The sequence below is a fragment of the Heterodontus francisci genome, chromosome 13, assembly GCF_036365525.1.
Source record: "Heterodontus francisci isolate sHetFra1 chromosome 13, sHetFra1.hap1, whole genome shotgun sequence".
In the NCBI taxonomy this organism is placed as follows: Eukaryota; Metazoa; Chordata; class Chondrichthyes; order Heterodontiformes; family Heterodontidae; genus Heterodontus; species Heterodontus francisci.
The window spans coordinates 90,400,792-90,428,033 of record NC_090383.1 but is presented as its reverse complement, the minus strand read 5'-3'; the positions used below and the strand labels follow the sequence as shown (position 1 = coordinate 90,428,033).

Here is a 27,242-nt window from a genome sequence, read left to right as displayed (position 1 = left end):
CGTCACTGGCAAGGCGAGCATTTAATGCACATCTCTACTGGCCTTTAGAAGGTGGTGGTGAGACATCTTCGTACACCACTGCTGTCCATAAGCTGTATCTACACCCACACTGCTGTTAGGTAGGGAGTACCAGGATTTTGTTTCAGTGATAATGCAGGAACAGCCATATATTTTGAACATAGGATAGTGTGTGACTTGGAAGGGAACTTGTAGATGGTGGTGTTTCCATGTGGTAGAGGTTGTAGGTTTGGAAGGTGCCACCGAAGAAGTCATTTCAAGTTTTTGCAGTGCACATAGCAGCCATGGTGTGCCAGTGATGGAGTGAATGTTTAAGGTGGTGGATGGGGTGCCAATAAAGCTTTGGCCTGGATGGTGTTGAGCTTCTCGAGTGTTATTCGAGCTTTACTCATCCAGGCCAGTGGGGAGTATTTCATCACACTCCTGACTTGTGCCTTGCAGCTGGTGAAAAGGTTTTGGGGAGTCAATGACAACAACAACAACTTATACTTATATAGTACCTTTAACAGAATAAAACGTCCCAAGATGCTTCACAGGAACATTATAAAACAAAATATGACACCAAGCCACAAAAGGAGACATTATGTCAGAAGACCAAAAGCTTGGTCAAAGAGGTAGGTTTTAAGGAGTCTCTTAAAGGAGAAAAGCGAGGCAGAGAGCTGAAGGGAGGGTATTCCAGAGCTTAGGACCTAGGCAACTGAAGGCAGGGCCACCAATGGTGGATGCTCAAGAGATCAGAATTAGAGGAAAACAGATATCTTAGAGGGTTGTGAGGCTGGAGGAGATTACAGAGATTGGTGGGGTGGGGGGGGGGGGGGGGGGGGAGCAAGGCTGTGGAGGGATTTGTAAAAGGATGATAATTTAAAAATCAGGACATTGCTTGATCAGGAGACAACATGGGTCAGCAAGCATAGGGGTGATAGGTGAATGGGACTGATAGGATATTTACAGCACAGAAGGAAGCCATTCAGCCTGTCGTGTCCACACTGGCTCTCTGAAAGAGCAATTCCTGCAGTTCCATTCCCCTGCCTTTTCCCCATAACCCTGTACATTCTTCCTTTTCATATAACTGTCTAATTCCCTTTGGTCAGATAGATCAGATCACTAGTGTGCTGAAACGGTGCTTCTGCTGCCTGGACCGCTTTGTAGGAATCCTGCAGTACTCAGCTGAGCAAGTGTCAGGATTCGGGGTGGTCTGCTGCACACATTCAGCAGCAAGAAGGCCACCCCCACCCCACCAACAGTGCCATTTAAAGGTAAACTCAGCGACTGACAGGTTAGTTGCTGAATGATTTCTACCAGCTGTTGCTATCATTGTAGATGCATTTGGCGGTTTCTAGAGTTCTTTAAAGTTGCTAAAGTCTACAGGGAGTGGCATGGCAGGTGCTGAAGGACTTGATCCTGACTTCAAGGTTGCGACATAAACTTGTTGTTCCCAGACAAGGGTGCACTAACAAGCATTCCCCTTAGAATACTGCATGGCTTGGAGAATGAGAAATAGGCCGAAGGGCCTGTTTCAGTGCTGTATCTCTAAATAAAATAAATAGAAAGCAGGCCAAGCTGCTAGAATAGGGAGGAGGAGAGGGAGAAGGGCTCTCAGCAGGAGACCATACCCGCCAATGTTGTCCAGGGATCCATTCTCGTCCCTTAACCTCAGCAAAGAATAGTATGTGAGAGATATCTGATCTTCAGTAAGGACCGTCCTCACTGAAATCTTCCACCTGGTGGAACTACAACTGCAACCTCAGAGCAGGGCAAGGACCGCATTGCCAGTGGCTATGAAGGTGACTGTGATGATGACCTTTTATGTGTCAAGTTTCTTCCAGGCTGGACCTGAAGGTATTTGCAACATGTCGTAGATTGCCATCCACTGTTGCTTAAGAGAGGTCACTGAAGCTCTCTACTCTCATTAAGAGCTAACTACATTTCATTCTATCTTGCCAGAGAAGCAGGCAGAGTGAGCATGTGGCTTTATGAGGATTGCAGGCTTTCCCATGGTGCAGGGTACGATTGACTGCACATACCTCGCTTTGTGGGCACTGCATGCCAACTCTGAGATGTACCACAAGCAAAAGGGATTCCATTCCCTCAAAGTCCAGCTGGTGTGCGCCCATACAGTGAATCATGTGGGTTAATGCCCAGTTTTCTGCCAGGAATCAGGATGCCTTCATTCTGTGGCTGTCTGCTACACCAGCTGCATTTGAGTCACAACAGCAACTCAAAGTGTGGCGATTGGGCAACAAGGGCTATCTGCTCATGACATGGCTGATGTCTCTGTTGTGCAGCCTACTCACACATGTACAGAATACATAAAATGAAAGCCATGCTGCCTCATAAAATGTGATAGATCAGACCACCAGTGTGCTTCTGCTGTCTGGACTACTCTGTAGGAGTCCCACAGAACGAGTGTCAAGAATCGTGGTGGTCTGCTGCACAACCTTGCCATCATGAGGGGACAGCCTGCACCACCAGCTGTATGGTGACCAGCTGAGGAGCAGGAGGAGGAGGAGGAAGAGGTGGAGGAGAAGGAGGAAGAAGAGGAAGAGAAAGTGGAAGATAGGAGTCAACTCATATAGTCCCTTTCTGACTGTGCTGTCCATGAAGAACTCATCTAACTGTGATACCAGTGAAAGTGACCCCAATTCCACATTCACCAACAGTCCCACATGTCAGCTTCCCTCTGTTATTGACCATCACAGTGCCCGCTATCCAAAAATAAAAGCAAATTTAAAATAAACATTCCAAATCAAACATTTCCATATTGCATACAAATGTGATGAGGGATGAGGTCTTGCATCAAGAATTCAGGGAGTTAGGCAGTAGACTAAAAAGCAAGACCTCTCGGGTTGTAATCTCTGGATTACTCCCAGTGCCACGTGCTAGCGAGTATAGAAATAGGAGAATAGCACAGATGAGTGCTTAAGAGTTGGTGCAGGACAGAGGGTTTTAGATTCCTGGACCACTGGGACCATTTCTTTGGAAGGTGGGACCTGTACAAGCGGGATGGTCAACATCTGAACCAGAGGGGGACTAACATCCTTGCTGGCGGGTTTGCTAGTGCTGTTGGGAAGAGTTTAAACTAATTTGGCAGGGGGAGGGGATGCAGACTCCTAGCAGAATAGGGACACAGCTAAACACAGGAAAGCGAACAAGTCAGAGGGAATACAGCGGAAGTAAGTTTCAAGGGAGTAAGACCAGGATGGATGGCCTCTACTTTAATGCCAGGAGTATTGCAGGTAAAACGATGAGTTAAGGGCAAGGATTGACACGTGGAATTGTGATATAGTAGCCATCACGGAGACATGGTTGAGGGAGGGGCAGGATTGGCAGCTCAATATCCCGGGATATAGAATCTTCAGGCGAGACAGAGGAGGGGGTAAATGAGGAGGGGGCATTGCAATATTAGTTAAGGAGTCAGTTACTGCAGTAAGGAGAGATGATATCTTGGAGGGGGCATCAAATGAAGCTTTATGGGTAGAGTTTAGGAAGAAAAAAGGGACAGCCACATTGCTAGGTGTTTATTATAGACCCCCAGATAGTCAGCGGGAAATTGAGGAGCAAATATGTGCGCAATTTGCAGAGGTGTGTAAAAATAATAGGGTAATTATATTAGGTGATTTCAACTTTCCCAGCATTAATTGGGATAATCATCGTGTTAAGGGCTTAGATGGAGTGGAGTTCTTAAAATGTATACAGGAAAACCTTTTAGCTCAATATGTAGAGGATCTAACAAGGGAGGGTGCAGTGCTGGACCTAATTCTGGGGAATGAAGCTGGACAGGTGGTTGATGTGTTGGTGGGGGACCATTTTGGTGATAGTGACCACAACATGGTACAATTTAAGCTTGTTATGGAGAAAGAAATAGACAAGTTGCAAAAAAAGGTTTTGGATTGGGGGAAAGCGAATTTTAGTAAAATAAAGCATGATCTGGCCAAGGTAGACTGGAAAGAGTTACTTGTCGGGAAATCTACAGAAGAGCAGTGGGGGGCATTCAAAAAGGAAATGGGGAGGGTACAGGCCCAACATGTTCCCTCTAGGGTAATAGGTAGGAGCAACAAGCCCAGAGAATATGGATGACCAGAAACATTCAGGGTACGATGAGAAGGAAAAGAGAGGCTTTTAGTAAATACAAGGAGAGCAAATCAATGGAAGCAATAGTGGAGTACAGAAAGTGTAGGATGGAGCTTAAGAAAGCAATTAGGAGAGCAAAGAGGGGATATGAGAAAGTTCTGGCTGCTAAAAGTAGGGAAAATCCCAAGATATTCTATAAGTATATCAATGGGAAGAGGATAACCAGGAAAAGAGAAGGACCCATTAGGGACCAAGGGGGAAATTTGTGGGTGGAGCCAGAGGACATTGGTACTGTGTTGAACGAATACTTCACATCTGTCTTCACCCAAGAGAATGAGGATGTAGATATGGAACTTAGAGAGAAAGAGACTGTGAGGTTCTTGAGCAAATTGTCATAGGGAGTGACAAGGTATTGGAGGTTTTGGAACACTTAAAAGTGGACAAATCTCCAGGTCCGGACGATTTGTGTCCCAGGATGCTATGGGAGGCGAGGGTGGAGATTGCAGGGGCTCTGACCCTAATTTTTAATTCCTCTCTGGCCACGGGGGAGGTGCCAGAGGACTGGAGAACAGCTAATGTGATCCCACTATTTAAGAAAGGTTGTAGAGATAAGCCAGGGAACTACAGACCAGTGAGTCTCACGTCAGTGGTAGGGAAACTATTGGAGAAAATTCTGAAGGAGAGAATCTATCTCCACTTGGAGAGGCAAAATTTGATTAGGAATCGTCAGCATGGCTTTGTTAGAGGGAGGTCATGCCTAACAAATTTGATTGAATTTTTTGAGCATATGACCAGGTGTGTAGATGAGGGTAGAGCAGTTGATGTAGTTTACATGGATTTCAGCAAAGCCTTTGACAAGGTTCCACATGGGAGACTTATCAAGAAAGGAAATGCACATGGGATACAAGGTAACTTGATAAGGTGGATTCAAAATTGGCTTAGCTGTAGGAGACAGAGAGTGATGACAGACGGCTGTTTTAGTGACTGGAAGCCAGTGTCCAGTGGCGTACCACAGGGATCTGTGCTGGGTCCCCTATTGTTTGTCATTTATATAAACGACATAGATGACTATGTGGGGGGTAGGATCAGTAAGTTCGCGTATGACACAAAGATTGGCCGAGTAGTTAACAGTGAGGTGGAGTGTCTTAGGTTACAGGAAGACGGGATGGTCAAATGGGCAGAAAAGTGGCAGATGGAATTTAACGCTGAAAAGTGTGAGGTGATACACTTTGGAAGGAGTAATGTGACACGGAAGTATTCAATGAATGGCCTGACACTGGAAGTTCCGAGGAACAAAGAGACCTTGGCGTGTTTGTCCATAGATCTCTGAAGGCAGAAGGGCAGGTTAATAGGGTGGTGAAAAAGGCATATGGGACACTTGCCTTTATCAATCGAGGCATAGATTACAAAAGCAGGGAAGTCATGTTGGAGTTGTACAGAACTTTGGTAAGGCCACAGCTGGAGTACTGTGTACAATTCTGGTCGCCACATTATAGGAAGGATGTGATTGCATTGGAGGGGGTGCAGAGGCGATTCACCAGGTTGTTGCCTGGGATGGAACATTTAAGCTATGAAGAGAGGTTGGATAGGCTTGGGTTGTTTTCACTGGAGCAGAGAAGACTGAGGGGTGACCTGATCGAGGTGTACAAGATTATGAGGGGCATGGACAGGGTGGATAGGGAGCAGCTGTTCCCCTTAGTTGAAGGGTCAGTTACGAGGGGTCACAAGTTTAAGGTGAGGGGCAGGAGGTTTAAGGGGGATTTGGGGAAGAACTTTTTTACCCAGAGGGTGGTGACGGTCTGGAATGCCCTGCCTGGGAGGGTGGTAGAGGCAGGTTGCCTCACATCCTTTAAAAAGTACCTGGATGAGCACTTGGCACGTCATAACATTCAAGGCTATGGGCCAAGTGCTGGCAAATGGGATTAGGTAGACAGGTCAGGTGTCTTTAATGCATCGGTGCAGACTCAATGGGCCGAAGGGCCTCTTCTGCACTGTATTATTCTGTGATTCTGTGATTCTGTGAACTAATCATCCTTGTGCATCTCTTGTGTGTCCTTCCTTGTCCTAGTGCTCCTATGCAGTGCTACCCCAGGGGCTGCAGCATTTTTGGTGGAAGGCTGCTGATATTCAATGGTGGAGACTTCAGATGGCCTTGCTGGACAACCTCAAGCATCTCTGGCCCTAAAAGGTCTGGCTTTGGACTGCACCACCTTAGCATGGTCAGCAACAGTCAAGGCTGGCTGTCTGATAGGCAAGGACACTGTGGGAATGGCAGAGATGGGAAGTAAAGAGCTGTCATGCTGAGAGAGGTCAGCAGGTTCCTGCTCCATGGAGCCACTGACACTCGCCAGAGTGGTACTTCAGCAATCAGATTGCTGGACCACTGTAATGCTCTGCAAGCCCCTTTGAACACTGGTATCCACAGCCATGGTGGCAGCAGTCTGAGCTTGCATGGCAGTAAGTAGCCCTTGCATGTCAGAAGTCTAAGGTTCCACTGCAGCACTCAGATGTTGGGTGGCTTCTGCTTGTGCTGGAGAGGAAGCTGAGATATTGGCCGTCAGACATTGCATCATGGTTGGCACAACTGTGCTAATGGTGTTGGACATCACTTTCATTCTGGTAAGGATGGGCTCCATGTCTGTGCAAAGCCTTGTGCAAAGTGGGTGCTGGACTCCTCCATACTCCCTGACATTGCATGCAAATTTCTGACAGGTCTGCATTTCATTGTGCATGCCCATCAGCTGCCATCTGCAGTCTGCCCCATTGAAGCGCTCATCTGAGTCCTCTATAGAAGAACTGGTGCCACTTTGCCCTCTGGGGAGATGGCACCTGTTCTACCTTCGCCCCATGCCCTGCATGCTACTTATGCCTGGTGACTCACTATATGCAGACCTCGCTTCTAAGCTATCCTCTACATCAAGCAGTGTCAGTATCTGAGCTGGTGGCTGCGAGTGTAAGATCGAATTAAGGTGTTTCTTCATCATTATTGTTTTTTTCCTCTTCCACCTGCTACTCTTCATCCATTGGTCAGGTGGCAGTTCTTGGGTATCTGAAAGGAGAAAGGCACAAGGGTAGGGTTGTCATGATGGGAGGAGGGATAATTAAGAGGTGAACGCTTACACCATTTGCAGCTTCTGAAGCAGAAGAGATTGTGGATGAGGGGGAAGGGGGATGTGAGAAGGAGGATTAGGTAGGACCATACCATCTTCTATCATTTCAGCCCTGCTGCAATACTACTGTCGTGGCTACCTCCCAACTTTATTTAAATTGCCTGACCTCAGGAATTCTGATGGGGTCAGGTACATAAATGGCTGTTGGAGAAGTCCCTCTGCTATTGTTAGGGTGGCCAAGTAGGACAGTGGATTTTCGAGCCGAGATCATCAGGCGATTCATCTCATTCACTGTGGGATCTTCTGAGACTGGCTGCAGCATTTTCCTACATAATAATGACTTCAAAAAGGCATTAATTGGCTGTCGAGTGCATTGGGACATCCTGGGGGCGTAATAAGGTTTTTTTTTAAAAAGTTTGACAGATTGGCTTAATAGCGTTGAGAAAATAACAACTCTCTTAGCCTTCCCCTGCCTTGCAATCTATACATCTCTGCTAACATAACGTTGTGGTTGGACTAAAAAAGTAAGTAACCTCAAACCACGTTAATCTAATGAAAGCTGATGTAAATAAATGCGACTAAACTTGTTTTGGAGTTGAAGTATATTTCAGTCACAGACATCTTTGGCGATACAGAAAAAACTTTGGAAGCGAGGAAATTTAGATTCCTCTTCTCACATTGACTATTCAGAAATAGCTTCTTCTGTAATGTAGCACAGTATGCTTCTCCTTTTCATAATTGTGCAACTCGTGAACTGATGTAACTTCCTTTTCAAGTAAGAAGGGTGTTTTACATATTGTTTTTGTTCTCGAGTAGTTATTCAAGAGCATCTTTCCTCCTTAGTTACCTGTCAATGAGGCCTTGTCTGTTTTATTTCAAAACTTGAGGATCGAGTAACAGGTTCAGCACAAGAAGGCCTAAGTATCTATCTTGCAAACTATACAATGACAATTTGTTTGTTTCCTTGGCTTCTTGTGATGGGAAAATTGCTCTAAATTGTTCTAAATCTATAATATGTTTGTGAATGCTCACCGTTAAAATAAAGAAATCCAAGGGATGGAACTTTCAACTTCACCGGTGGTGTAGAACAGACAGTAGTGGATCAGCCTCCTGTTGTACATCCTGCCCGACGCCAATGGGAAGGAAAATCTGGCTGGGTGTATGAAGGCCAGACGACTGGCTACGGCTTACTTTATATCCATGTCGAAGTTAAAAGTTGCACCAAAGTTGTTGACAAAATGAAGTGATAATCAAGGAGGAATATTTGCTTACTTCTATAATTGAAACTTAGCTTACATTATTTTTGTGTCTATTCTAACTTTCTCCCTTTCTTTTCTGAAGGCACCACATCAGTGACAGGTCATCTTCCTTCTGAGCAGCTGTTCTTTGTACATGAGTTTGGATACTGAATGTCAGCACAATGGCATCACAGCTGAGTCTTATCCTGTCCTCACCTACCTTTGACATACACACTTTCCAGTGGGATTATTTACTGATTAGTGATCTGGAGCTGGAGTTCTGGCTGCTTTCTCTTGTGTGGCAATGATTGTGGCACTTCTATTACTTTACAGGTGGAAAAAGAGAACTTTAAACAAGATCATATTGATTGCACATGAATTAATGAAACATTGTGCCTGTCTCTAGTGTCAGCTTTGGTCCACAGTCAGTGATGTGCAATTAAACTTGGGGAAAGCCTTGAGGAATTGTTGGGATCCCAAAAGTCTAAACATGAGCTTGCTTTTCACCTGGAAGCAATTAAAGTATTTTGAAAACTTATTGATTGGCTTAGTAGGATCACAAATGATTACAATTTGTTACTGCTGTAAATTCTGTCTAAATAAATCTCACTCTTGCCCAATTACATACTAAATATGTTTAGAATAGTATTACATTGACTTTTTTAATCACAAAAAGATTTATTTTGCTTTCCTTCTGTTTATGTGGGCACAATTAATTGTTGACTTGAATAAAAGCTCAACTGTTTTTCTTAATTTGTGCTTTACTCAACCTGGGACATAGCTCTTTAGACATCAACATTGCTCCATTAACTCATCTAAGTTGCCATTCTTCACTCACTAGATTTTATTTGTTTTTGAGATGTGATGCGATGTCTGACGACCAATGTCTCAGCTTCCTCTCCAGCACAAGCAGAAGCCACCCAACATCTGAGTGCTGCAGTGGAATCTTAGACTTCTGACATGCAAGGTCTACATACTGCCATGCAAGCTCATTTATTGCCCATCTCTAGTTTCCCTGAGAAGGTGGGGTGGTGGCTCCTCTTCTTAAACAGCTGCAGTTCTCGTGGAGTTGGTGAATCCACAATAACATTGAGTAACAATTTCAATGATTCTGGCCCTGCAACACTAAAGGAAAGATGATGTATGTCCAAGTCAAGATGGTGTGGGACTTGCTGGGAAACAACATTGCTGCTCTTATTCTTGTTGGTGGTGGAGATCACAGTGGGGTTTGGTGTTGTCGAAATAACCTTGTTGAGCTACTGCAGTGCAACTTGTAGATTGTACATACTCTGGTCATAGTGTTCTAATGATAGATGGTTTAGACATTGAGTTCAGTGGCAGGGAACCAATCAAGCAAATTGCTCTGTCCTGAATATGTCAAGCTTCTTCAGCATTGTTGTGCTTCACCCATCCTGGCAAGAGGTAAGTGTTCCATCCATTCCTGTCTTGAGCCTTATTATAGATGCTTTGAGTGGTTAGAATGTGAGCCACTTGTTACAGAATACCCAGCCTCTGTTCTGCTCATGTAGGCACAGTGTTGATATGACTTATTCAGTTCAGCTTTTGGTCAATGGTGACCCTCAGGATAGGAACAACATAAGAATACAGTAACAAGAATAGGCCAGTCAGCCCATTGAGCCTGTTCAGCTCGATGTTGATGGTGGAGGATTCGGTGATTCTGGTACTATTCAAGGTCTAGGCAAATAGCTGGCCTTTTTAAAATGGATAGAATGTGGCACAAGCAAATGTTATCTTCTACTTATTAGCCCACATCCAGATGTTATTCAGGTCCTATTGTAGATGGCACGGGCTGCATCATTATCAGAGCAGTTGTGAATGGAAATGAAATCTGTGGAATCGTCAGTGAACAGTCCCTCTCCTGTGATGACGAGAAGGTCATTAATGAAACAGTTGAAGATGGTTATGTTGAGGTTTCTTCCGAGGGACTCTTGCAGTAACGTCCTGGGCTGCAATGACTATCTACCGACAACCATAATCATCTTCCTTTGTGTCAGATATGACTCCAGCTATTGGAGGGTTTTGTACTTAACTGCCATTGATGTCAATTTTGCTAGACCCTCGTGGTGATATACTTGATCGATTGCTGTCTTCATGTGGAGTGCAGCCACTCTCACCTTTCCTCTAGCATTCAGTTCTTGCATTCATGTCTGTGATGAGGTCTAAAGCCAATTAGTTCTTGCAGAATCTGAACTGAACAAATTATTGATGAGTCGGTGTCCTTTGATGGTCATATTGATGACTCATTCCATCGATTCATTGGTGATTTGGAAGAGGCTGATGGGGTTAGATTTGTCCTTTTTTTATATGCATGAGACATTCCTGGTCAATCTTTCACATTGTTGGGTAGGTGCCAGTGTCCTAGCTGTACTGGAACAGCTTGGCTAGGTAAGTGCCTAGTTCTGGTACACCACTTTTCAGCACTACCCCAGGATGCTGACAGGGCCCATAGACTTTATTACGTTCAGTGCATTCAGCTACTTCTTAATGTTGCCAGTTGGCTGGACACTGATATATATGATTTTGTGGACCTCAGGGGGAGGCTGAGTAGGTTCTTTCATTTGGCACATTTGACTGAAGATGCTTCTTGTCTTTGCATTCATGTGATAGGTTCCACCATGGTTGAGGATGCAGCTGTTTATGACACCTCCTCCTTCTGTTAGTTGCCTCATTGTCCACCACTATTCCTGTCTGGATGAGGTAGGGCTAAGAGCTTTGCTCTGATTCACTGATTGGGGACTGTTTGGTTCCGTCTGTAGCTTTATGCTTTTGGTGTTTAGTGGGCAAATAGCCCAATGCTGTAGCTTCACTAGGTTGGCATCATATTTCAAAGTATGCTGGGTGCTTCTACTGGCATCGCCTTCTACACTCTGCATTGAACAAGGATCTCCTGGCTTGAAAATTATGATTGAGTGAGGGATATGCCGGTCCAAAAGGTTATTGATTGTGACGTTAAACAATTCTACTGCTGTTGATGACCCACAGCACAACATGGATGTCCAGTTTGGGCTACTAGATCTCTTCTTATTTGTTCCTGCTTCGCACGTTGGTAGTACCACACTGCAGGTTGGAGGTTTTCCCTGCCGACACTTACCCTTGAACCTCTTCACATGGAGCTGACCATTGTTGCCGAGTCCCGTTCCCCTCCATATGAAGCTGTTGAATACCCACCCATTAGTCTTGACCTTCCCCACACAGAATCCCCCATTGACTGTGACCGTTTCCTCTGCTAGCCAGTACCCTCAATTTGCTCCACAACACCCCGAGGTTGACAGCACTCATCCCGCCCTTTAGGCCCTTGCCAAATATCTTCACACAGTACTGATCTAATCCACACACCACCCCCGCAGCCGACAAAATGCTTCTTCACCGTCAACATCAACTATTCAACAACTTGGCCGCTCCACTCCACCCTACCCTGCTCCTCAATGCACCCGACTAACCCCACCCTTCCCCCATCCGACTAACCTCCCCTGCTCCTTCATGTAGCCTCCGCTCACCCTGCTCCTTCATGTAGCCTCCGCTCATGCCATCGCTACCATCCCCTGAGATGACTCACCCTTGCTGGTGCCGAGCCTGGAGGCGAACATCCATTCCAGCGCTGGCATGGAGGTAAACACCCATTGCAATTCTGGCCTAGAGGCAAACATCTATTCCAATGCTGGCGTTAGTTTAGCAGCTGAATGAAAGAGAGAAGAGTACAATCCTGAGACTCAATTGCACAAATCCGACTGTTGCACACCACTTTGAAACATTCGTGAACTGGGTGGCATGGGAATATCGCTTACTCTGGCGGGTAGGACTAAATTATAACTATGCGTAAGGTACTGAGTATTCATGTTATTTAAAAGAATGCATAGCTGCAATCCGCCACCGCGCTGGGGGAGTCCTGGAAAGCCGCCAACCCACCCCGACTTAATTCCTCTAAAATATCCCACCGTTGGGCATCTGAGAAAACACCTCCCAACTAATTATATCACCCCGCCACCAAATCTGCCGCGGCAGACTACATAAAATTCCCCTCAAGATCACAAGATAATTATAGATAAGGAAGGTGATTCAGCCCATCTTCATTCATCCACCCAGGGAAATCCTAACATCCCCTCATTGTAGCATCTGATTGTTTCTTAAATGATTGCAGAGTTTTTGCTTCTAAGCTAGTTAGAAGTTTATTTGTATGAAGAATAATTTCCTGACATCAGTCCTAAAATCACCTTTGACTAATTTGAAACTGTGTTTGCTAGTTCTACTGTCACAGTTTAACTTAAATTAATATTCGGAGTGAACTTTTTCTACATTCTGAACGATCTTATATACCTCTATAAGATCACCCCTCTGATGCCTCCTTTGCAGGGTGCAAAGCCCAAGATATTCTTCATAACTCAGACCTTTGACATAGGGATCAGCCTTGTGGCTTGAATGTCTCTCCTGTCATTTAGCAACCAGATTGGATGCTGTATTTAAGGTGCTGCGTGCTGAGAGCAATATATAATTTGACAGTTAATGTGGAATGGAATCACAACTGACGCAACTTCCACACTATACAGATTTCAGTAAAGTTCACTAAATAGTAACCAGGGCTGGAATTTTCCCCTGCCTCGGGAGCGGGCTGTGTGGCAGAGGGGGCATAAAATTGAAAGGGAGATGAGGAGTGGGGGTGCGGGGTGGGGCGACATTCCCATTGTCTACCTGCCCCATGCTATTTTACCAGTGGTGGGGGAGGTGTCAAATGACCCACCTGCCCCAGGCCAATTGAAGCCCTTAAGTGGCCAATTAATTGCTACTTAAGGGCCTCCTCCCGCCACCACTGGTGTTGGATGGACACTTCAGCTGGGAGGGGTATGCTCCTGAATGAGCGCCCTGTGCCCCACAGAGGGCCCCCCAGTGGCAGCAGCCACCTACACTGGATCACCTATCCTCACCCTCTCGATCAACCCCTTTCCCCCCACATCTCCCCCCTCCCCCGCATCACTGGGGCCCAGCTGATTGTCCTCGGTGATGCCTGATCCTCAATTACCCTTTTCTGGGGCCTCCTCCTGGTCCTGGCTGGGTGCAGCCCCAGCACTGGCCACCGCTCCCAGTGGCACTGGTTGGCCTGAAGAGCTGTTGGCCCTCTGATTGGCCAGGCCCTCTCGAGGCAAGACTTCCTGCCTCAGAAGAGCAGAAGTCCCGACCGAGGCCAACTAAGGGCCTGGGCCATGCAAAATTGTAGCATGGCTTCCAGGCTTGACGGAGGGGGGGCTCGCTCCCGACTTTTTAGCCAATGGGCGGGACCACCACCGCAACATAAACTTCCGGCCCAGGTGTGGGAACCCTAGCTGGCTTTTCCTCTGCCTTGCTGAGGGACACACAAGTCAATATAATGGGCCAGAATTTGCAGGCAAAATAGTGATGAGTTTAATGCGCACACCATTATTAGTGTGTAAATAACCCACCGTTTGTGGTGAGGAAGAGACACCCCATAAGTTAGAAATCACCACAAGTTGCTGGACAACTTGTGTCACTCCACCATTAGCCTAGCGGAAACTACAGCTCACTCCCAACCTCCCAGTGAGTTTCAAGAAATTATCGTGTTTGCATGTTAATTGCAATTTAAACTCGCTGCAGAAAGTTAGGGCTAATACTTAACAGTGTTGGTACCTTCTTAATGATTAGATTTATGTTCCTGCAATGCCACTGAATCTCACTGAGCCAGAGAGGGAACAACTTAAACTCTGTAGCTCATTCTTGCAGGTAGTTAATTGCTCTTGGAGATTTTTAAAATTTAAAATTTAAATGTTTTTCTTGCTTTTCCATTCTGTCTCATTTTTTTTCTCTCTCTCTCTCTTAATCCAATCTTTCTTTTCCTCTCTGTTTCTCTCCCTGTATCTAATTTCACTCTAATTCACCCTCCTCACCGTTCCTCTCTTTCTTTCTCAATCCTTAAATCTCATTGGTTAAGGGGAGAGAGACTGTTACTCCTATCGTTCACCTAGTTTCCAGATATCCCCTTGACCTCATTGTGCCGCTATCAGCTCGCACTTCCAGCAATTTGTGATAGAAACATTTTTCATTTGAAGGGCGAGAGGAAAATATTGAACAAATGGGGCATGCCAAGAGATGCTCCAGCAAAACCTGAGTCATTGTCTCCACCATTGACATGGCTGGAATCAGCTGGCAGATCAGGGATCAATCTGAAGACTTTTCTGATTTATGTGGATCTGCGTCACACCATGCCATGTATTCAGGCACGGGATCCTTGTTATATTTTTAAAATGAACTCTGCTAAACAAGTAACTTTCAGCACATGTCGGAGCAAAAAAAATGCATAATAGCTCTCCTGTTTATTACAAAATATTGAATTAGGCCTACAAAACTCATTTTTCCTCCCTGGGCTTATCCATACATACATGAATGTATGTTTACACATAGACAAATGTGTATATAAATATGTATATATGAAGAGGTGATAATGAAATATTCCAACAACAGATTAATCAGATCAAAGGAAACTTTTTTTAACTTAATAACTATTGCCAAGTCTTCATTTCAGAGAGAAAGGAAATTAAAAAAGGAATGCTAATTCAGATTAGAACAACCCGCATGTAGATGTGAGTCGTGATGAAAGGACATGACCTGAAACTTCAACTTTGTTTCCCTCTCCATAGATGTTGCTTAAACCTGATGAGTGATTCCAGCATTTAAATTCTTTATTTCAAATATAGATTTGTTTTGCACTCTAGTCACACAATGCTATTTCTGGGATTCACGATACTAGTTCAAACAGTGACAGAGGGTAGCTGTTTGTAACGTTGCACATTATGTATCTAGCACAAAAACCTATATTCACATCCTGATTGATTACATCATTTCATCAGGACAGATAGAAGTCAGGATCTATCTCATTGAGTTATTTTATTAGTTTTGCTATGCACCTTGTAGTTGGGATTAGAATGGAAATTGTATGTCTGTTAGTTAATTTGATCTCATCTGTTTATTGATTTTATGAATATAAGTATATCTATCCTGTGTTTGTATCTTGTAGCATCATGTGAATGAACACTTTAACTGATCAAATTGCAGACACACAGACCGCTATCCTTTCATCTAATCATCGTGTACTGAGATCTGATGGCCAAAAGCAACAGAGAGAACTAAGAGGTCAATTTATATCAGAAATGCCAGGGGTGTATAGTGTTTTATACAAAAAAAAAATGGCAACAATGATAAGAGGGGTGAAATTGGGCTTCAACAGTAGCACAAAACAGGTGATAAGGAACTGGCTTCACATTCTATTGATTTAAATGGAAAAGAAAATGCGATGGGGTGTAAAATGGGCTGCTGATTCACTGTCACCCATTTTGTGCTACTGCCGACTATCAATTTCACCCCAGCCCATCAAAAATCTATCAATCCAAATCCCGGCTGATGGCTTTGTTGCTTTAAATGAGGGAATACCACCCGTCCCTCTTTTCTAGCACTGTGCACGTTTTTTGTTGGAAAAACAAAACCAGCACTAGATGGAGACCACTGAATAAACAAAGGCATTGAAAAGAAAGCTCGGGGACTTTTCAGGTTCTGAATGCTGTCTGCACCATAGCTCATTTGCAAAAATCCTGTTATCGGCTCTCTAAAGATGCCTATTCTTATCAATTGCTATTTTTATTGTTGTATTGCAGAGGTTTAGGATATGGTTTGTGTTACCAAGGACACATCTAGGTCTTGTTGTCCATATAACTTCTGCTATCGACCTTTGTTCTGACTGTACTCACCAGTATTTGAGGGACCATAAATTTGGGTTCCATTGGTGGGGAAGCGAAAGGGGAAGGAGAGGAAATGTAGCTCCACAGCAGTATATTTAGTGCATTCAGACTGTGCTTTCCACCTTATAAAATTAAGGATACAGATATTCTGTCATTTATAGACCACAGCAGAACAGTTCCTGCTTTGCAACAAAACAGAATTGACAATATAAAGAAAGAAAAACTTACATTTATACGGGACAGTTTCACGTCATTCAGAAAGTGCTTCACACACAATGAAGTACTTTGAAGAGCAGTCAGTATATTTTGTAGGCAGATGTAGCAGCCAAGTTGCATACAGCAAATGACTAGTGATGTTATTTTCAGTTGAGGAAAGAAAGTTGTCCAAGATATCAGCACAACTCAAGTCCACCATGGGTTCTTGGTTTAATGCATCATCTGAAGGACAGTATCTATCACAACGCAGTACTGCACTGAAGTTTTATCCTGATCTGGTGCTCAAGTCCTGGATTGGGAATTCAACCCACAAAGTGGTTTTGTAATGTGCTTTGTCCTGGGTTCCTGAAGTCAGTGCCTTATATAACCAGCTGTAAGCTGATGATTACACATGGTGTGCTGTTGGCTGTGCAAGACACAAAACTTTGGGAACCTAGTGGCAGTAACATGGATCTCATACAATACAAAGTATCTTTTTAAGTCCAAAGTCAAGACTTGATATGACTGGAATGGAACAGCGCTAGGCCTTTCTGGAAGGCCATTTCATACTGCTTTGGGTTTGGTGCTATCTGGAATCTAACCTCAACTGGCGCTAACCTGGGAACTCAAAGCAGTTGACATGCTTAAACATTTTTTTTAAAATCCACATGTTAATCTTTATGTATGCATGCAGTGGAAGCATGATTTGCAGCCTGGAGCAAAACTTGGGTGCAATAACAAGTTGCCATTTTTGGACCATTCCTATGTGTGAGCCTGGAGCACTGACATTGTGCTAATTCAGACTGATCGCTATCACAGCCAGACCCAATCCTGCTCTTACCCAACTTGCACAAAAACATTTTTTCTATTAATGATAACTTAATAGCAATCAGGACCGGGAGCCTTGGTTGTTTCCCCCCAAAACCCCAACCCAAGGCAAAATGGGACCAAATGTAGAAATCCTATTGTCATACAAAACAAAGGATCTAACCTAGAATAGTGCAGCATCGCATCATGCAATATTTAGCCATTGAGACATTAGAGTGGCCTTAGCTGCTTTTTATTTTAATTAAAAACAGTTAAATGTGAGTGTGCAGGGTTAAAAGTCAGTCACTCTCTCATTGGCTTAGCCTGTTAAGGTAATATGAAGCTAAGCCAGGTTCAGTTCCTGAGATTTTCCTAATCTCAGCAGAGGTGGAGGTATCATTGCTATCAGCATTCCCAGGGTAAGGAGTAAAAAAATAGCCAGGATTCCTACTCATATCCCATGACCTGCCTCCTGGAGCTTTGTATGTGTGGATATCAAGTTAGGACAGGCTGAGATAAAAAGAGGAAATGCTGGAAATACGCAGCAGGTCAGGCAGTATCTGTGGAGAGACATTGACCTTTCAACAGAACTAGGAAGAATTTATAGACATTTAAGCAAGTGAAAGTGGGAGGGGGAGGAAAAAGAACAAAAGGGAAGGTCTACAGGACAGGCTGAGGCTCACCAATTATGCCCTATGGTAGGATAACCTACTGACATTTACTGTCTAGGCGCATACATTTAGAACTACCATTTGGGTGAAGTATTAGAGGGAACATGTGAAATTATGCCCAACCAAAGAATCAATGCCTGCAGGAAAGGAAGGGAAGGAAAGAGGGAATTTGATGAAAAAGAAAATAAATGTTTGGTTAAAATATACTATTAATGTGTTCACTAACTTTATTAAAAGATGTATATTTTATAACTGGAATGGTATGCAAGATATGCGAAAAACATTAATTAATATCAAACTGAGCCATATGGGCCATGAAGATTTCACTTCGATTCCTGCTCTTTGCCTTAGGATAGTGGGGGAAAAGTTGTCCAGGGTTGGTATTCCTGATTCATTAGCCAGTGACCCCTTGAAAGAATGTGCGGCTGTTATTGAGGAAAGGATTAGGTTTAGCTGCGAGGTTCCCAGTGGTTGCGTAGACTGTTGACTCTCACTGTTTAGACTGAGGTAGTGGATGGTGCCTGAGGCCTTTTGAAATGTAATCCAGCATGAGTTGGTACATTTTAGATAGAGGGGACATTTAAAAAAAAACTAATAATGCACACACGAGTGATGTTTTGTATATGATTTTTATATCTGATGACACTCAGCTCAATCTTACCACCACCTCCCTTGACACATCCACTGCCTCTGATTTGTCAAACTCCTTGTCTGACATCCAGTATTGATCCAGATGAGCAGAAATTTCCTCCAACTATATATTGCAAAGGCCAAAGCTATGGGCCGGAATTTTACGCTGGGCTGTGAGCCCTGCCCACTGGCTGAAAAGTCGGTGGCGAGCCCACCTCCACTGGGCCTGGGGAGCCACACCGGGATTTTTCACTCCCCAGGCCCTTAATTGGTCTTGGGCGGGACTTCCACCTCCTTGAGGCAGGAAGTCCAGCCTAATGGAGCTGCAGGTCAATCAGTGGTCCGGCAGCTCTTAGACCTAGCAGCGTCTCTGGGAACGGTGGCCACTGCTAGGACTACACCCTGCCATTGGAGGCAAGAGGAATGATAGGCCCGGAACTCAGGTAAGTTTTTGGGGCCTTTGCCGTTAGGCAAAGGTAAAATACCTGTGGTGGGGGGAGGAGGCACTTAAGTGGCAGTTAATTGGCCACTTAAGGACCTTGATTAGCCTGAGGGGGCAGGCCGTTTCTCACATGCACTGCCTTGTATAAAATTGCAGTGGGGCAGGGAGGGAGTCGGGAACGGCACGCCGCCTCCCACTCAATTTTGCGCCTTCTGCCACCAACCCTCGTTGGGGTGCCTTAAAATTCCGACCATGGTCTTTGTTCCCTGACCTTGGTTTCCATCCTTCTCCCTGGCCACTGTCTGAAACTGAACCAGACTTTTCACAAACTTGGTGTTCTGTTTGAGCCTGAGATGAGCTCCAGACCACATATCCACACCACCAATAATGCCTACTTGTCCCTCTGTAAATCTCCCGACTCTGACTCTGCCTCAGCTCATCTGCTGCTGAGATACTCATCCATGCCTTTATTACCTCTATAGTTGATTATTCTAATGCTCTCTTGGTCAGCCTCCAGTCTTTCACCTTATCTAAACTTGTACTCATCCAAACTTCTGCTATCTGTATCTGAACTCACACCAAATCCCGTTCACCCATCACCACTGTGCTTACTGACCTATACTCGCTCACTATCCAACACAAGGCCTCAATTTTAAAACCCACATCCTTGTTTTCACATACCTCCATTGCCTCGCCCCTCCCTATCTCTGTAATCTCCTCCAGCTCTGCAATATTCGAGATCTCACCACACCTCTAATTCTGGCATTTTGTGCATCCCCAATTTTAATCATTCCACCAGTGGAGGCTGTGCCTTTGGCTGCCTTGGCCTTAAGCGCTGCAATTCCTTCCCTAAACCTCTCTCTCTTCTCCTTCCTAATTTCCTTAAAACCTATCTCTTTGACCAAGCTTTTGGTCATCTGTCCTAATATTTCCTTTTGTGGTTAAGTATCAGAATTTTGTCTGATAATGCTCTTGTTAAGCACTTGGGGACATTTTGCCATATTAAAGATGCCATATAAATGCAAGGTGTTGTCGTTGATTAAAGGTCCTTAAATCAAATTAGGAAAAAAAGTGCCAAAAACATTTTAAAATGAGAGAAATGAAGAAATGCAGACACTAAACTGAAGGAGGAACAAAGAAGTAAGGCTGCCACAAACATTTTTACAAACAGAAGGGTGAAGAAATAAAGCATATAAGCTATTTCCCCATTTATAAAGGGAATTTCCCTCATACACCTCAGTTATTAAGGTGCTGTGGCAACTTAGAGCTGTTTTACAAAACATTTTATTTTCTCTACAAAACTCTCATTTGCCAGTTTGACAGAAAAATCTCAAATTGAACTTTGCTCGGAGGCCATTAAAACAAAGGTCTGCTGCCTATTGTGATCTTATTGGTCCATCTAGCATTCACCTGGAGGGTATCCCCTTACTTATAACATGAACCACTGAGTAATAATGTAAGCGTTCTTTTGTACTAAGTGCACAATGTATGTATTGCTTAATGTTGCTGCTAACTGAAGATTAGTGTAATGTGACTTTACCTCATAAATAATGAAATTTTTTTGTAGCTGTATTATCTGAGGCATGATTAAAGGTTCAAGGAGGACTGAGACGAAATGAATAATGTGTAAGCGAACATTTAACAGGCATTTTTAACTTTAGTGCTGAAGGTTTGAAGGAACTTACTAGCACTGACAGGAAACAGATATTTGATCTTGTAAGGTGAAAGGTGAAAGGACTAAAGTCCTCTTTGGTAAAAACAGCAGCCATCAGCAGAAGGAAATGTTTATGCTTTAGTTGAGAATGTAATTCATATTTTATAAACACAGCCAATATTGATACAATCTCAGCTGGTGTAAGGAAATGAATGTTTGTGCACCTAATGCATTTTTACCCAACCAACATAAACAATGTCGACAAGTTGCCCTGACAGGATATTCGTGGTTAAATATATAAAAATCTGTTATGCCAAGCTCCCAAGGCATTGTTGCTAGAGGCAGAGAGAATAATATCTGTCTGGGACTTTACAACAGCACTGTAACACAGATAAAGAGACTTTTACAGGATGTCAATGTGTTGGACTGAGACTGTTATAGCTTTCGATTTTATATAACCAAACTCATTTCCTTGTAAACCTGAATGAAATTCAAATCTAAAGCTCCCAGCGGCTCAGTTGGTGAACACAGTGTTTGCTATAGAACTGAACCATCAAGACCAAGAGGGTTACAAGTGTCCCTAGTCTGTGCTGAGTTGGCTGATCTCAGTTGAGGGATTGTAATTGGTCTTTACAACAAAACTGTGGCCTTGGTCAATTTGAAGAACTGGGAATTTTCCTGGTGTCCCAGCTAACATTCATCACTCAACCAAAACAGGTTAACTGATCATTTATCTCAATTTCTGTTTGTGTGGCCTTAATGTCCAACAACTGGTATTTCATGGGTTCCTTCGGGGAAAACATCAGTCAGGATTGATGCTCCTGATTGCTAAATATTGACTCCAATAAAGTCAGGATTAGAAACTAGCTGTCCTGCCCCTCTTGATTGTGCAGGCTGCTAACAATGATTGTCTGGATTCAGGTGTAAAGAATGACCATTAGATAGAGGTAACAGAATGACGAGTGCTCGTAGAACGGTACCCCACCATGAGATAGGGCTTTTAGAACAGGAGGGGTAAAATATTAAATCACATGCCATTGCTGTGTGAACCATGTGGTACAATAGCACTGAAAAATGAGTGACATGATACAGTGAGTAGCATTGTGGAGGTTGTTGCCCAACTTTGTTACCAATTTCTGTTAAACAGTAAATTTACCTGTGTTTAATTTATGAAGAATAATACATCCAAGCTGCATTATGGACATGAGCAAATAATGTAGGCTGACACTTCAGTGCAGTACCATTGGAGTGTTCATTGTCAATGAATGAGATGTTAAACCGAGACCACATCTGCCTGCTTAGGTGAAAGCAAAAAATGCTTTGACCATATTTGAAGAAGAGTAACGAATTCTCCTGGTGTCCCAGCTAACATTCATCACTCAACTAAAACAGATTAACTGATCATTAACTGAACACTGGTTGTCTGTGGGAATGTAATGTGCAACAAATTGGCAAGGCTACATTTTTCTATGTAACAATAGTGACTGCACTTCGAAAATAGCTTATTTACGATGAAACACTTTGGGGCGTCCTGAGGATGTGATAAGGAGCTATAAAATTGCAAATTTTCTTTTTGCTTATAAGAGCATATGAGCAGGCAGTGACACATGTTGGTGTCACATGACATCAATACACCAATCAAGCTTTGCCTAAAATGTTTGACATGCTACTGCTTTGTTTCACTTCCAGCTCTCTGTTATGCCAAGTGTAAAACAGTATGCAAGGTAGTTATTTTATAATACAGTAAATGCACACTTCTGCTTTTACTCTTTTGGGGTCATTCATTTCTCCTACTGTCATCAATAATCAGTTCACCTTCCCAGCATCCCACACCCTAGCAGTTTTGTTGTTTAGATTGACATGCTGGCAATGGGGAGGTGGCCTAGTAGTATTGCGAGGGGGAGGCGGTGGCATAGTGGTATTGTCACTGGACTAGTAACCCAGAGACCCAGGGTATTGCTCTGGGGCCATGGGTTCAAATCCCACCACAGCAGAAGGTGTAATTTGAATTCAATTAATAAAAATCTGGAATTAAAAAAGCTAGTCTAATGATGGCCATGAAACCATTGTCGATTGTTGTAAAAACCCATCTGGTTCACTAATGTCCTTGAGGGAAGGAAATCTGCTGTCCTTACCTGGTCTGGCCTACATGTGACTCCAGACCCACAGCAATGTGGTTGACTCTTAGATGTCCTCTGAAATGTTTTAGCAAGCCACTCAGTTGTATCTGACCGCTCCAAAGTCAATAAAAAGGAATGAAACCAGACGGACCACCCGGCATCGACCTAGGCACCGGAATCGACAACAGCAAACCCAGCCCTGTCGACCCTTCAAAGTCCTCCTTACTAACATCTGGGGGCTTGTGCCAAAGTTGGGAGAGCTGTCCCGCAGACTAGTCAAGCAACAGCCTGACATAGTCATACTCACAGAATCATACCTTACAGACAATGTCCCAGAAACTGCCATCACCATCCCTGGGTATGTCCTGTCTCACCGGCAGGACAGACCCACCAGAGGTGGTGGCACAGTGGTATGCAGTAGGGAGGGAGTTGCCCTGGGAGTCCTCAACATCAACTCTGGACCCCATGACGTCTCATGGCATCAGATCAAACATGGACAAGGAAACCTCCTGCTGATTACCACCTAAAGCCCTCCCTCAGCTGATGAGTCAGTACTCCTCCATGTTGAACAGCACTTGGAGGAAGCACTGAGGGTGGCAAGGGCACAAAATGTACTCTGGGTGGGGGACTTCAATGTCCATCACCAAAAGTGGCTCGGTAGCACCACTACTGGCCGGGTCCGAAAGGACATATCTACAAGACTGGGTATGCAAAAGGTGGTGAAGGAACCAACAAGAGGGGAAAACATACTTGACCTCATTCTGACCAATCTGCTTGCTGCAGATGCATCTGTCCTTGACAGTATTGGTAGGAGTGACCACCGCACAGTCCTTGCGGAGACGAAGTCCCGCCTTCACATTGAGGATACCCTCCATCGTATTGTGTGGCACTACCACTGTGCTAAATGGGATAGATTTCGAACAGATTTAGCAATGCACAACTGGGCATCCATGAGGTGCTGTGGGCCATCAGCAGCAGCAGAATTGTACTCAACCACAATCTGTAACCTCATGGCCCGGCATATCCCCCACTCTACCATTACCATCAAGCCAGGAGACCAACTCTGGTTCAATGAAGAGTGCAGGAGGGCATGTCAGGAGCAGCGCCAGGCATACCTCAAAATGAGGTGTCAACCTGGCGAAGCTATAACACAGGACAATCTATGTTCCCAACTGTGTAAGCAGTATGCGATAGACAGAGCTAAACGATCCCATAATCAACGGATCAGATCTAAGCTCTGCAGTCCTGCCACATCCAGCCGTGAATGGTGGTGGACAATTAAACAACTAACTGGAGGAGGTGGCTCCACAAATATCCCCATCTTCAATGATGGGAGAGCCCAGCACATCAGTGCAAAAGATAAGGCTGAAGCATTTGCAACAATCTTCAGCCAGAAGTGCCAAGTTGATGATCCATGTCAGCCTCCTCCTGAAGTCCCCGGCATCACAGATGCCAGACTTCAGCCAATTCGATTCACTCCGCGTGATATCAAGAAACGACTGAAGGCACTGGATACTGTAGAAGCTATGGGCCCTGACAATATTCTGGCAATAGTACTGAAGACCTGTGCTCCAGAACTTGCCGCGCCCGTAGCCAAGCTGTTCCAGTACAGCTACAACACTGGCATCTACCCTGCAATGTGGAAAATTGCCCAGGTATGTCCTGTACACAAAAAGCAGGACAAGTCCAACCTGGCCAATTACCACCCCATCAGCCTACTCTCAATCATCAGTAAAGTGATGGAAAGTGTCATCAACAGTGCCATCAAGCAGCACTTGCTTAGCAATAACCTGCTCAGTGACGCTCAGTTTGGGTTCCGCCAGGGCCACTCAGCTCCTGACCTCATTACAGCCTTGGTTCAAACATGGACAAAACAGCTGAACTCAAGAGGTGAGAGTGACTGCCCTTGACATCAAGGCAGCATTTGACCGAGTATGGCATCAAGGAGCCCTAGCAAAACTGAGGTTAATGGGAATCAGGGGGAAAACCCTCCGCTGGCTGGAGTCATACCTAGCACAAAGGAAGATGGTTGTGGTTGTTGGAGGTCAATCATCTGAGCTCCAGGACATCACTGCAGGAGTTCCTCAGGGTAGTGTCCTAGGCTCAACCATCTTCAGCTGCTTCATCAATGATCTTCCTTCAATCATAAGGTTAGAATTGGGGACGTTCACTGATGATTGCACAATGTTCAGCACCATTTGTGACTCCTCAGATACTGAAGCAGTCCATGTAGAAATGCAGCAAGACCTGGACAATATCCAGGTTTGGGCTGATAAGTGGCAAGTAACATTCGTGCCACACAAGTGCCAGGCAATGACCATCTCCAACAAGAAAGAATCTAACCATCTCCCCTTGACATTCAACAGCATTACCATCGCTGAATCCCCCACTATCAACATCCTAGGGGCTACCATTGACCAGAAACTGAACTGGAGTAGCCATATAAATACCGTAGCTACAAGAGCAGGTCAGAGGCTATGAATCCTGTGGCGAGTAACTCACTTCCTGACTCCCCAAAGCCTGTCCGCCATCTACAAGGCACAAGTCAGGAGTGTGATGGAATACTCTCCACTTGCCTGGATGGGTGCAGCTCCAACAATACTCAAGAAGCTTGACACCATCCAGGATAAAGCAGCCCGCTTGATTGGCATCCCATCTACAAACATTCACTTTTTCCACCACCGACGCACAGTGGCAGCAGTGTGTACCATCTACAAGATGCACTGCAGCAATGCACCAAGGCTCCTTAGACAGCACCTTCCAAACCTGCGACCTCTACCAACTAGAAGGACAAGGGCAGCAAATGCATGGGAACACCACCACCTGCAAGTTCCCCTCCAAGTCACACACCATCCTGACTTGGAACTATATCGCCGTTCCTTCACTGTCGCTGGGTCAAAATCCTGGAACTCCCTTCCTAACAGCACAGTGGGTATACCTACCCCACATGGACTGCAGCGGTTCAAGAAGGCAGCTCACCACGACCTTTTCAAGGGCAATTAGGGATGGGCAATAAATGCTGGCCTGGCCAGCGATGCCCACATCCCATGAATGAATAAAAATAAAAAGAAATGGCAGTTCATTACCGGGATATTTGATACCTCAGATTTGCTGTTTTTGCAATATTTGAGAAACCAGATACTACGATTAAAATTAAATAATTTTTGATGGAGATATTTATACAAAAGGAAAATTGAAATAGGAACTGGTAGGTGGCCATTATGCTCCCACAGATGAACACTAGCTCATAACTTAATATGCCACCCTTGGTATGCAGGCTGGTCTGCCTGCCCTCTCATTAGGCAGACTTTGCTTGTTGCCAGTGATGCTGGAGAGAACAGGGCACAGTACTGGAGTGAAATACATTAAAGAAAATGGGTGCTAATAGTTTCTCAATTGTATCATGAGTTTTTGCTGATGAAATCTGATATCCTACTTAACATTTCCATTAGAAAGAAAGAAATGATGAATTGACATCCAAGCACAGAAATGACTACAGATGATATTAGTAGGCAAAAACTAAATGGATTTGTACCTCGAAAGCCTTTCTCTTGGAATAGAAAAAGACTGGGAGAATGAACAGAGGTCGAGCAGAGCAGGTCAAGCTGCTGGAAGAGGAAAGAGGAGGAGGCTATATTTACGAACGGTGTTCAGGGAGAAATTCCCATACCTGATCCTAACAAGGAACAGGGTGTGAGACATTTGTATAAGGATGTCCTCACTGAAATTGGCCACCTGCTGCAGCCACAACTGCAAACTCCGTCCTCAGCAGGACGAGGGCTGTATTGCCAGTGGCTGTGAAGGGGACTGTGGTCATGATCTTTTCTGTATCTGGCTCCTTCCACAATGGAGCTGGAGATATTTGCAACATCTCACTGTTTGTTGTCCACTGTTACGTAAGGGAGGTCACCAAGGCTGTGGATTCTAAAAGGGCTGATTACATTTCATTCTCTCTTGCCAAAGGGCAGCAGATGGAGCAAGCATATGGCTTCATGAGGATTCCAGGCTTCCCCATGGTGCAGGTACTATTGATTGTGGGTGCTGCATGTCAGTTCTGTGAGGCATTACAAACTGAAAGGGATTCCACTCCCTCAATGTCCTGTTGATGTGTGACCATACGCAATGCATCATGCAGGTCAACGCCCAGTATCTTGGCAGCAGTAATGATGCCTTCATTCTGCAGCAGTCTGCCAGCTGCATTTGAGCCCCCACGCCAAACCAAAAGGTGGCTACTAGGCTACAAGGGATATGGCTGACTACATGGCTGATGTCTTTGATGTGCCACCCACTCACACGTGAGCAGCATGCATACAATGAAAGTCATGTTGCCACACAAAATGCGATAGAGCAGACCATTGGCATGCAGAAACAATGCTTCTGCTGCCTGTACTGCTCTGGAGGCGCCCTGCAGTACTTGCAGAGCAAGTGTCAAGAGTCGTGATGGTCTGCAGCATGCTGCACAACCTTATCATCATGAGGGGACAGCCCTTGCCACCAGCTATTAAGTGAGCAGCTGAGGAACAGGA

General features: G+C 44.6%; 2 long non-coding RNA genes across 2 annotated transcripts in view; both read left to right on the top strand.

The window, feature by feature from the left end:
- The window catches only part of LOC137376495 (uncharacterized), a 61,115-nt gene that overhangs the window by 8,087 nt on the left and 25,786 nt on the right, over nt 1-27,242 (top strand). The gene's annotated exons all lie outside the window — the stretch shown is intronic.
- LOC137376490 (uncharacterized) lies at nt 7,627-9,182 on the top strand. The gene is made up of 2 exons (XR_010976251.1): nt 7,627-7,723; nt 8,541-9,182. It is a non-coding gene; the product is annotated as an uncharacterized lncRNA (long non-coding RNA).